The sequence below is a fragment of the Rattus norvegicus genome, chromosome 19 (genome assembly GCF_036323735.1).
Source record: "Rattus norvegicus strain BN/NHsdMcwi chromosome 19, GRCr8, whole genome shotgun sequence".
NCBI lineage: Eukaryota > Metazoa > Chordata > Mammalia > Rodentia > Muridae > Rattus > Rattus norvegicus.
The window spans coordinates 37,065,802-37,078,277 of NC_086037.1; positions in this window are offsets into that span (position 1 = coordinate 37,065,802).

Here is a 12,476-nt window from a genome sequence, read left to right on the forward strand (position 1 = left end):
GCTTAGTCCATGAGGCTGGATGTCTCAACTGGTCTTCAGTATATGCAGGAGTCTCAAAGTAGCCTCCAATGCCAGTGAAGGAATGGACTTGCTAGCAGAGCAAAACAAGCAGGCAAAGAGCAAACGATTTCTTCTTCCCTGTCCTTAGATAGGCTTCCAGAAAAAGTGTGGCGCAGACTAACAGCGTGTCTCCCGGCCTCAAGACCCACATTAACGGCACGTGTCTTCCCAACTCAAAGATCTGATTAGAAATGGACCTTCCTCCTGAAAATTAAGACAAAGAAGACCCTCACAGACATGCCCTCCGTTTTTCAGTTTTAGTTCCAGATGTAGTCAAGTTGACAACCAAGAAGAGCCATCACTGGTGAAGAGAAAGTTCCTCCAGCTAGGACAGGTAGGCAAAACAGTGCATCTGATTCCAGTAACGGCAAATAAAACTGTGAGGCTTTGTATATGCTGTGCCCAGGGAGTGGCACTATTCGAAGGTGTGGCCTTCTTGGAATAGGTGTGTCACGGTGGGGGTGAGCTTTAATACCCTAGTCTGAGCTTCCTGAAAGTCAGTATTCTGCTAGCAGCCTTCAGATGAAGATGTAGAACTCTCAGCTCTGCTTGCACCATGCCTGCCTTGATGTTGCCTTTTTCTCACCTTGATGATCATGGACTGAATCTCTGAACCTGTAAGCCAGCCCCAATTAAATGCTGTCCTTACAAGAGTTGCCTTGGTCATGGTGTCTGTTCACAGCAGTAAGACCCTAACTACGACAAAAGCCAACCCATTTCTTCACTTGTGGCTGCAGTGCTTGTATCACGTCTCCAATCCTGAATGGCTCTGTTATCCGATATGCTCAAGTAAGACGACAAGTGCCCTTGGTACCAGTGCCTGGAGTTGGCCCCTTAGCTCCATCCCGGTGAGAGGGAGAATGCAGGGACCATACCAGTCTTTCCCAGAAGAGCAAACACAGAACACAGAACACAGAAGGCTCTGTTCACTGTACAAAGAGGCATCATTTTATTTTGCATATGCCCCAAACAGCTTTTTGCTCCCAGGAAGCCCCCTCCTATGCTGTTTTTGAGATCCCCTAGAGCACAAAAAGGTAAACACGCACACAATGTAGCAAGAGAGGACAGTGCATGCTAACAGACGTTGAAATTGAAAGTGGAATCTAAAATCACCTTGCAAGGATAAAAGAATAATTTGAGTTCACCAATAAAGACCCCAGTTAGTGTCATGCCCATTCTTTGTGTGTTTCTAAATTGCTGAGAACATGGCAGGCAGATCTTTTTGCCTCTGTTTTCTCTCTTAACTTTCTAGTAGGAACATTCTACATGTGGTTTGTCACTCCCTGTGACCTCATTTTTATACCTGTACAACATCTATAATTTCCCAATTGTTTTTACTAATATGGCAGGTTCTCCAGTGCCAGGCCCTGTGCTAAGTGCCTTATATGCAGGACCTCGTTTCATCCCTGTGATGTTCCTATGGGTCAGGTACGATTATCACACCTTTTTTTTTTTTTATAGATAAGACTTCTGGTCAAAATCTGGCATCCTGTCTCAAGAGTGAAAACAGTCACGATCTAAACACAGGTCCTTGATTGCTGACTGTGATTTCCATAGAAACTGAGAGTCCAAACAATCACTGTTTTAAAACTTCAGGTACCTTGTTTTAGCTTTGGGGTGCACATTTCCATGGAAACAGAAGGGAGAGCAGCACAGGGGAGAACCGGCTCTGGTAACCCTTGGAGACCATAGCTCTTTGGAAGCTGGACTATTGCTCCCGGAATCACACATGCCCAGCCTGGGGGCACAGAACAGATGGCTGGAGTTTCTTGATTATTGGCTCTTGAAACAGGGGAACAGGCCTGCCAGTTTGACACCCAAATCCCAAGCTAAGCCTCACCAGTCAGCCCAAATATTTCAGGCAAAATTCGATTTTTTTTTTTATAACCAAAGTGTTCACAGAGAACGCTACCTATCATCTTCAAATACTTTAAAAATAATTGCTAAATATTCTAGCTCAGCCATATAGAAGTTTATTTTTAATCAGGTAATTACTGTCATTGAATGGCTATTGGCTGCACAAAATATGTGACGTCAGGAGCTCATAATTAGAATCTCACTTCTTTATGGTATACCATAAAGAAATTGCCATAGAAAACTTTGCACACAAATATTTTAATGTTTTGTCATGCATAGTTAAAAACAGAATAAGGCAGAATTGGGAAACATTGTGCCAGGACCCAAATGCGACCTGTCGCTGCGTTATAAATGAAGTTTTAGTGGCACACAGGCATGCTTGTGGCATTTCTGCTCTGAGGGAAGAGTGGAACAATGAGCTACAGAGCTTAAACTATTTGTTTTCTGGCCATTTAAATGTAAGTATTCTGAGCCCCGATCTAAAGAAACCCCATAGTCATCGCTTTCCTGCAGCAGTTATCAACTCAAAAGAAGACACTAGAAAGTATATTAGTTACTTAGGGTTTCATTGCTATGAAGAGACACCATGACCAAGGCAACTCATACAAAGGTAAACATTTAGGGGGGGCTGGCTTACAGTTTCAGAGGTTCAGTCCATTGTCATCATGATGGGGAGCATGGCAGCCTACAGCCAGACATGGTGCAGCAGGAACTGAGAGTTCTATATCTGGATCGGAAGGCAGCCAGGAAAAGACTGTCTTCCACACTGAATGGAGCTTGGGCATAGGACCTCAAAGCCCACCCCGACAGTGACACACTTCCTCCAACAAGGCCACACCTATTCCAACAAGAGCATACTTCTTAATAGTGCCACTCCCCATGGGCCAAGCATATTCAAACCACCACAGCAAGTGATCTTTCCCTGTGTCCCTTGAAAATTAATGATTTATGTGACAAAAGTAGTTTAAAAGTGTTACAAACTACAGATGCAATAAATAAGCAAAGAACTGATTTCAGAAACCACATTGTGTTTCTGTCTTCCTTCCTCTCTGTCATGAGCTCGTCAGGGACTTGCAACAAGGAAGACTGGGAGAAAACAGAAGAGTGGGGAAACTGTGACAAGAAGTCCCCAGAACCTGCCCTGTCTTTAAGTCTCAGAGTGAAGTCAGATTTTTTTCATGTCAAAGCTTAGTTTGGGTACTTAGAGTGGTAGAGCACATCTATGCTCACAGCACTCAAGAAGCTGAAACAGGAGGATTATGAGTTGGAGGTCACCCTGGGTTACAAAGTTTAACCAGTTCAGTCAGTAAAGTCAGTCCCTGTGCAGGTGAACTTACCTGAGTTCATATGTCCACCATGCACAAACAAAAAGCTGGGCACAGTAATGTGTGCCTGGTGTCCCAGTGCAAAGGCAGACAGGATTCTAGGGACTTACTAGCCAGTCAGTCTAGCCAAATAGGTAAGTCCCAGAGCCAATGAGAGACCTTGTCTCCCCAAAATAAGGCAGTGAAACAAGGACACCCAATGCCAACCTCTGGTCTCCACATGTACCAGTCCATACATGTACACACACACAAGAACAAACACAGCGTATACATGTGCACACACCAATACCAACACAAGTTCACTCTGCATGCAGTAATACTATCTTGTGTGATGTAGAGCCAGTAGAGAACTTGGCTTGCCTTCCAACACTGCACAGTTTTGAGATGCTCCCTCATCAGTCTTGAGCAAATAAGTCCAGTGCAGACTCACTTTCCACTGAAACGGAAGGAAATGACCCCTGTCTTAGGAGATCACAGGATTCTGAAGATCAAATGGAAAGATACGCAGGCGTTGTGTGTCTCACATGTGGTAGAAGTGTGGGTCATTTAGGGAAACGGCACAAATAGCACCCAAGAAAGTAGAGTGGATCAGAGAAACAACTACACACACACACACACACACACACACACACACACACACACACACACACACAGAGGCAGCTTACCCTGGTTGCCTCGTATCCTTTAACTATTTTTGTTATTGCTGCTATTTATTTCAGAGTTTATGCTTGCTTCTGTGTTTTAGACTGCATAGCCCTGGTTGGCCTGGGCTTGCCTTGCTGGCTGTACTTGCCGTGTAGATAGATCAGCCTGCTCATGGACTCCCAGAAATCTACCTGCCTTTGCCTGCTGAGTGCCAGATAAAGGCGTGTGGTATTTTTATCTATACATATGGATGTGTGTCTGTGTTAATATGTCCACCTGTGTGTCAGTGCCAGAGGCCAGAGGCTTTGAATCCTGAAGAGCTGGAGCTCAAGGTTGGTGTGAGCTGCCCGATGGAAATGCTGGGAACCCTACTTGAGTCATCTGCCAGAGCAGTCTGTGCTTTTAACCACTGAGACTTCTCTCCAACTCGTCCTTTAAGTTTAAACATGCTTTCAGATTTCTGTATTTATTTTATCCCCAGAACATGCTTTTGAGATACACAGGCAATTTGTCTAAGCCAACACATTATAGATGAGGTGTGCTAGACACTGAGCTGTAAACACCATCTCTCAAGGCTTCAGGGAGGCATGATGATTGGTTGAACGGTAGATGTAACCAATGAGGCTTAAATTTCAAATTCCAGCATATGCCATCACCCTCCTTGAATGGGTGCTAGCCCTTTCTTCCCCTTGTTCCTCTATACAAGTGTAGATAATGTCTAACATCTTAGCATATATTTTCCCATAATAAATATGGTGGGGGAAGGAAAGTTTAACATGCAAAGAATAACAAGTGTGCATCGTTTGGGAGAACGAAGAGGATCCATTAACTCTCAATTCAGGCAAGTTCTCCAGAACTGCAGCCCTAAATGGCAGAGTTGCCTGGCTGTAAACTTCACTGTTTACTTTCGGAAGCCTGATCTTCACCAAGAATTTGAGGGAATTTAAGAAAGACGGCTTCTGAATTTGATGTCGCCATCTGAAAGATATTTTTAAAAATTTGGAGAGTGAGGGTACTTATGCTCATTGAATTGTTCCTCCCGCTCAGAATCGCACTCCTTTGAGGAAGCAGAGGTTCTGCAGATTCTCTTATGAAGGTGCCAAGTGCAAGCAAAGGTTAAGGCCAACAAGCAACTCTGTGCACATAGAGGGCTAGACCCCTGAACACCAGTCTTTCCCATCGTCCTCTCAAAGCCACACCTCTGAGTTCTGTTAAATGAAAGAGCTTCTCCCCCTCTGAAGATAGATGGCACTCGTCTGTCCTGTCAGTACATCACGAGGTGTTTATAATGCCTGACTCCAAAACAGCGCTTAAGTAATGAAGATGCATAGATTCTGATAGACAGAGCTCTACCCACGAGATCGAGCCATTAGTCAGCACATGAATATTTAGGACTTGTTGACTTGCTTCTCACTGCATGAGTTGTCTGGAAATTTTGCTATAAATACAAACAGGGGTCTGATGTTTGAGAAACTGAAGAATCAGGGCATTGAGAGAGGGCAGGTTCTAAGCTCTGCTGTTAACTGGAGTGGTCGGTTGTGTTTGCCTGAAAAGGGTTTCAAAGATCTGAGGTTTGCAAATCTGGCTTTGAAGAAAAGAGGGTGGGGCTCCCATTTTACACTTCGGCCTCAACTGCCTCTGGGTTGTAGGACTCCTTAGTCCAAAGAGCACGCGCTGTGCTAGGTAACTCCATTTGAATTAGGTTCACCCACAAAGGCTTTCACCCGCAATCCAGGCTTCCCACCAGAGGATGTCCTCATTTGACCCCAATATGAAACACCATTCCTGTACAATCTGATATAGGAGATGAAGTCTGGTAGACACTTTTTTCTTACTCAACAGATGGATTAGTCTGTGGTGCCATGTTCTGCCTCTCCTCAGACAGTGTCCGGGTGCTGCCATAATACCGTCTCAAGGAGGATAGCAAAGTCCAGAATGGTCCACAGTCAGCATCTTCTTGGGGACACCAGAGCACTGCTGGAAGAGGAAAGCGAGGTCTGAGATGAATGCTGTGGTTCTAGATCTTCTCTCAGGGCACCCGGCTACCGCCGCCACCCGTATACCTACCCAATGAAGAAGTCAGGAACAGGAATCCGAAGAATTTCAAGAGTCCCCCTTCCTGTACACTAGGGTGGAAGGGGATAGCAGGCAGGTACCCAGGTCCAATAGGTAGCCAAGTGCTGAATGCGTAAGTGGGGCGGTGCCCTTCGTTGGAAGTCTTAGAATTAGGCAAAGACCTTCCTCGTGGCGATCTTTAATGAAGCAGCTCTCTGAGATGATCTTAACTTGCTCATATTTCTTTATTGGGGATAAATTTGAACACATATGCTTTATTTGGAGTGAACCAGGGATTATATGATTTGGGGGAAGTGTGTGAGAACATCCAGGAAGGGAAGGACATTGGCTGAAGGCTAAGGCTACTGAGATGCCTCATTAGCACGGAGAGGTGCTCTAGGTGCTGTGCCATCCCTGACTGCCTGTGGTCATCTCAGTTGTGGGGCATGGCTATATGCTCCAGAGAAGGCACAAAGGCAGGGAGGGATCACCCCACTCCTGCTGTCTCAAATCTCTGAGATTCCCAGGGTTTGAGCATTCTCTACATCACCAGTTCCTATGCCCATCTGGTGTCATGGGTCCACATGCCCTATCATCTTTCTAGCTATCATCTTTCTTTTTGACCCTGCAGAGTATGTTCCCATGAGAGCACCATCTACAAAGTGATGGCCAACAAAGTGATACAGATACCCCCTTCCTTCTTCTCCTACTCCCCTTGTCCCCTAGGCTCTCTCTAATACAGACATAGCATGTGAGCTTGGCTTCCAAAGGACTTTGATTTCTGAGAAAACAAGCGACTATACTGTGCTCATGAACCAAAGAAACATGCGAAATTTGGTGCTCAGTCCTATCCTTGACTTATGAATACTTCAGAAAATAGAGCACCATTTGCATGTGTTTTATCAGTCTGTCTCTACAAAAATAGGATTCCCTTCAAAATGGTCTTCAGAAGAGGCAAAGGAGGCAAGGCATGGATCCCCTTTCTGAGACTTATCTGTGTGTGGGAAATAGCCCATGCTCTCCTCCCCATGGCTAGCTGTTTGGCTTGAGTCATCGCTGAGCAGCAATTTGACTTCTTAAGCCTCTGACCGTCCTCACGACTATCACTCTCTGCTGCTACTCACAGGGTTTAATACCAGCTCCTCTGAAAGCAAACTCGAAGGTAATTCTTAAGCATTTCCACAGGACCTCACTACAAAATAAAGAGTCCTAATTAAAGAGAGGGAGTATCAGTGTTACAAACAGAAATTTGAATTCTGAGATTCTGCATAAAATATTCTCACTTGGCTTATTCTGAGTTATTTTCCTGGCCCCTATGTCTTTTAAGCTTATACAAAGCTGGTTTGGAAACTCTGTCCATTATCACCAGTCCATTGCTCTTCCCTCAGCCCTGGCCTCCATATCTTCTAGTCACAAATCTTGCTTCCCATGTAGAGTTTGGTATAGGACCCAGAATGGCCCAATCTTATTATCTTTACCCTTCAAGACTATAGTGGATGTTGAGGGGTACCTAGACCCATGGGGTATATGTGTTACTTTTGTTGTATGCTTGTTTGTTTGTTTGTTTGTTTGTTTTTAGAGGCAGGGTTTCTCTGTATAGCCCTGACTGTCCTGAAACTCACTCTGTAAACCAGGCTGGCCTTGAACTCACAAAGATACACCTACCTTTGTTTCCTGAGGCTGAGATTAAAGATGTGTACCACCACTGCCCAGCCATCTTTTTTTTTTTTTCTTAAGCAGAACCTGGCATGGAAGACTCCCTTGTTTCTTTACAAGAAGATAGAGGGATGGAATCAGAATTTCCATTAGGGAGGACCACAACCTGCCATGTTGAGAAGGTGCCCAAAAGAAGGGAGCCAAGACCAAAAGAAACAAAAGTGAGAATGGCTGGAGACAATAGTGTCTTGCTACCATCAAATTACCAGTTCCGGTCTCTGAGTGTCATGGGTTCCTGCAGTTCATTTTTATCTCAAGGATAGCCCAGTTTCTTACCAGTAAATCCAATTCCTTGCTTAAACTGGCTGAAATTGAGTTTCTGTCACTTGCAATCAAAGAATTCGGGCAAATATTGGTATATATAAGAAGCAACGCTTTTGCTCTGCCTTAATACACTTTGTTCTTCTCATCTCTTCTCTGTCCAGAAGAATGACTGTGCTGCAGAGGTGAAGTGGGACTTCACAATTACCCTGTCCACTCATTAGTTAAGTTGTACTTATGGAGTGTGTTTGGCTCTGATCCCTGTGTCACTTCACTGTTTGTGACATTTAGAGATTTCGTTTGGTTACTCTCACACGCCAGAACGCAAAAACTACAGCTTAGACAAAGAGAAGTCAGCCAAACCAGTTTGCTCTGCTTGCTTTCATGTCTAAGGCGGATGGAAGAAAAAAAAAAAAACCAAAGTGTTTCCATTTTGTTTTGTCTGATTCTGACTCAGCGTCAGGTAAGTAGAAAGCTTGGCTTTTCACCACCGACTCACACTCACGAGCATGTATTTTCATAGCGTCCAGAGACAGACAGCTGTGTAATTATACAGCATGGAGTACTGAATTGTACTTGATAATTACATGGGAGCTTCAGTGTGGGGAATAAAGGGTTACCAAAATAACAAATTGTTTCTGACAGAATGGGAGGAAAGTATAGTTCTGATTCCAGCAGGAGCAGCTGCCTGCGGTGAACCCAAGGTCCAGCCTGCTACTGTGTGCACGGATGTGGTCCAGCCTGCTACTGTGTGCACGGATGTGGAACAAATCAAGACGTGGAGAAGCAAACTCCTGTGGGTGGACACACCTTGCTCTGAGAAATATTATGTGACATTACTACTACTACTACTACTACTACTACTACTACTACTACTACTACTATTACTTTGTTTTTGTTTTACTGTTGTTTATTCATTTGAGACATTTTATTTTGTTTTCTGTTGTTATTTGGCTGACTGGTTGCTTGGTTACTTGGTTGCCTGGTTGCCTGGTTGCCTGGTTGCTTGGTTGCCTGGTTGGTTGGTTTGTTGGTTGATTGGTTGGTTGGTTGGTTGGTTGGTTGGTTGGTTGGTTGCTTGGTTGGTTGGTTGCTTGGTGTCTTGGTTGCTTGGTTGCCTGGTTGCTTGGTTGCCTGGCTGCTTGGTTGCCTGGCTGCTTGGTTGCCTGGTTGGTTGGTTGGTTGGTTGGTTGGTTGGTTGGTTGGTTGGTTAGTTGGCTGGTTGCTTGGTTGCTTGGTTGCTTGGTTGCTTGGTTGCTTGGTTGCCTGGTTGCTTGGTTAGTTGATTAGTTGGTTGGGTTTTTGAAACAGGGTCTCACTATGTAGCCCAAACTGGCCTGGAACTCACTCAGTTTGGCCTCAGATTTGCTACAATCCTCCTGCCTCTGCCTCCCATGTGTCAAAATTGAAGAAATGAGTTCTCTTCTTATTTGAAAATTTTTCTGTTACAACAAATTTGATTTTTATGTGCCTGTCATTCTAGCTTATGACATGTTTTCTTCAGAGATACACAGGCCCTCATACCTGTGTACCCTGCTGTGTGCAGAGTGTGACTAGGTCCAAAATGAGTCAGTATTGATCCTAATTGGAGTAAACCAACCCATTACTTTATATGTTTTGTTTCAGTGTGCTGTTGAGTACACACACACACACACACACACACACACAATTCACACATACATACTTACACATACACACACACACGCACACACACACACACACACACACACACAAGCTCACACACATGGTAGCATGATTATTTTCCCTGGATTTCTGAGATTATCCCAGCCCTTCCTAATCTTGTCTGTGATTTTCAATCTACCCTGGGATAACACAACTGTGGCTCTGTGTTAATCTTTCTCCTTGTAATCACCAGATGATGGATAACTGACTATGGATTAGTTTCTGTGTTTTTACAAGAGGGGGAAAATCCACAATACTGTAGTGTACACAACCACACCAAGCTTCATGGTTTCTTTACCAGTGTGCTAATTCCATACACAGTACCGAAAGCAGACTTACAGAAAACTCTTCTAAAGATGATAGAGAGTGAGACAAAAGAAGGCAGTAAGGGTTCTAGACATCCACAGAGATGAGTGATTCTCTTCAGCTTCTACTAGACATATACCTGACAAATATTGCAGAAGGTTCTACAAAATAGTAGCAAAAATATTGCAAAACTCCTCCTTTCATAAGGTACTTGATACACATAAAGACATTGCAGGGGCGCCAAGAGCTGAATGCCAGTCGCTAAAAGTACCTACTCACCTGAGAGCAGAGGTAAGACCAACTTTTCTGCTCCAAGCAACCTACCTAGTGGCCCCAGGACACACAAATGCAGAAGTCCTCTGGGGCAGGACACTTCTGGTTTCTGGCTGTGCCTGAAACTGAACTGAACTGATCCCACAGCTACCTGCTTCCAAATCCTGTGGGAGAGAGAGCTGAACTCCCAGAAGTGCAGACGGACAATCCTGAGACATCAGGACAGACCACCACTTCTGCCCACTCTGCCCACTTCTTCCCACATTCCCAGTCCAAGAGGAAACTACAAAGTACCTCTGGATACTGGGAGATAGGAGCAGTCAGTGGCAGGAACCAGCTGGTTTCTGGCAGCACCTGGAACGGACTGAACCAGTCACAGCTCCCTGTACCCAAATTCCATGGGGGAGAGAGCTGGACCCTTAGAAGTGCAAACACTCCTGAGATACCAGAGTTGACAAAAAATTTCTCCCCACATATCTGACCCAAGAGGAAATCGCCTAGTGCCATCTGTGCCCCCTGGGCAAAGGGATCCAGGAGCAGTCAGGGGCAGGACTTTTCTGGCTTCTACCTGTACTGAGAGCTGAAAGCCAGTCGCCAAGAGAGCCTACACACCTGAGAGCAGAACTCTCTGTTTCCAGATCTGGCTGAAAGAAAACAGGTCTATAGAAGTGCTGTCAAACAGGCCTACCAGAGGGCCAAGCCACTTTCAGAGTCAGCAAGACAAGCCAACACCAGAGACAACCCGATGGTGAGAGGCAAGAACAGAAACCTAAGCAACAAAAACCAAGACTACTTGGCACCATCAGAGCTCAGTTCTCCCACCAAAGAAAATACTGAATATCCAAACACACCAGAGAAGCAAGATTTGGATTTAAAAATCACATTTGATGATGATGATGATGATGATGATGATGATGATGATGATGATGGAGGACATTAAGAAGGACATAACTCCCTTAAAGGAATACAGGACAACACAAGTAAACAAATAGAAGCCCTTAAAGAGGAAACACAAAAATCCCTTAAAGAATCCCTTAAAGAATCATAGGAAAACATAACCAAACAGGTGAAGGACAAAACCATCAAGGATTTAAAAATGGAAATAGAAATAATAAAGAAAGCATAAAGGGAGACAAGCCTGGAGATAGAAAACCTAGAGAAGATATTAGGAGTCATAGATGGAAGCGTCACAAACAGAATACAAGAGATAGAAGAAGATAATCTATAGATTTCTATGGCAGAAGATACCATAGAAAACATCAACACAACCATCAAAGAGAATATAAAATGCAAAAAGCTCCTAGCACACAACATCCAGGAAATCCAGGACACAATGAGAAGATTAAACCTAAGGATAATAGGTATAGAAGAGAGTGAAGACTCCCATCTTACAGGGCCAGTAAATATTTTCAACAAAATTATAGAAGAAAAGTTCCCTAACCTATGCCCATAAACACACAAGAAGCCTACAGAACTCCAAAGAGATTGGACCAGAAAAGAAATTCTTCCCATCACATAACAGTCAGAACATCAGATGCACAAAAGAAAGAAAGAATTTTAAAAGCAGTATGGGAAAAAGGTCAAGTAACATATAAAGGCAGACCTATCAGAATTACACCAGACTTTTCAATAGAGACTATGAAAGCCAGAAGATCCTGGACAGATGTCATACAGACCCTAAGAGAACACAAATGCCAGCCCAGGCTACTATATCCAGCAAAACTCTCAATTAACATGGATGGAGAAACCAAGATATTCCATGACAACACCAAATTTCCAGCCTTACAAAAGATAATTGATGGAAAACTCCAACACAAGGAAAGAAATGACACCATAGAAAAAGCAAGAAAGTAATCTCCTTGCAATGACACCTAAAAAAGACACACACACACACACACACACACACACACACACACACACACAGAATTCCACTTATAACAACAAAATTAACAGGAATCAACAATCACTATTCCTTAATATCTCTTAACATCAATGGGCTCAATTCCCCAATAAAAAGACATAGACTAACAGACTGGATATGTAAAGAGGACCCAACATTTTGCTGCATACAGGAAACACACCTCAGTGACAAAGACACACACTACCTGAGAGTAAAAGGCTGGAAAACAAATTTCCAAGCAAATGGTCCGAAGAAACAAGCTGGAGTACCCATTCTAATATTGAATAAAACCGGCTTTCAACCAAAAGTTATCAAAAAAGATAAGGAAGGAAACTTCATATTCATCAAAGGAAAAAAATCTACCAAGATGAACTCTCAATCCTGAATATCGATGC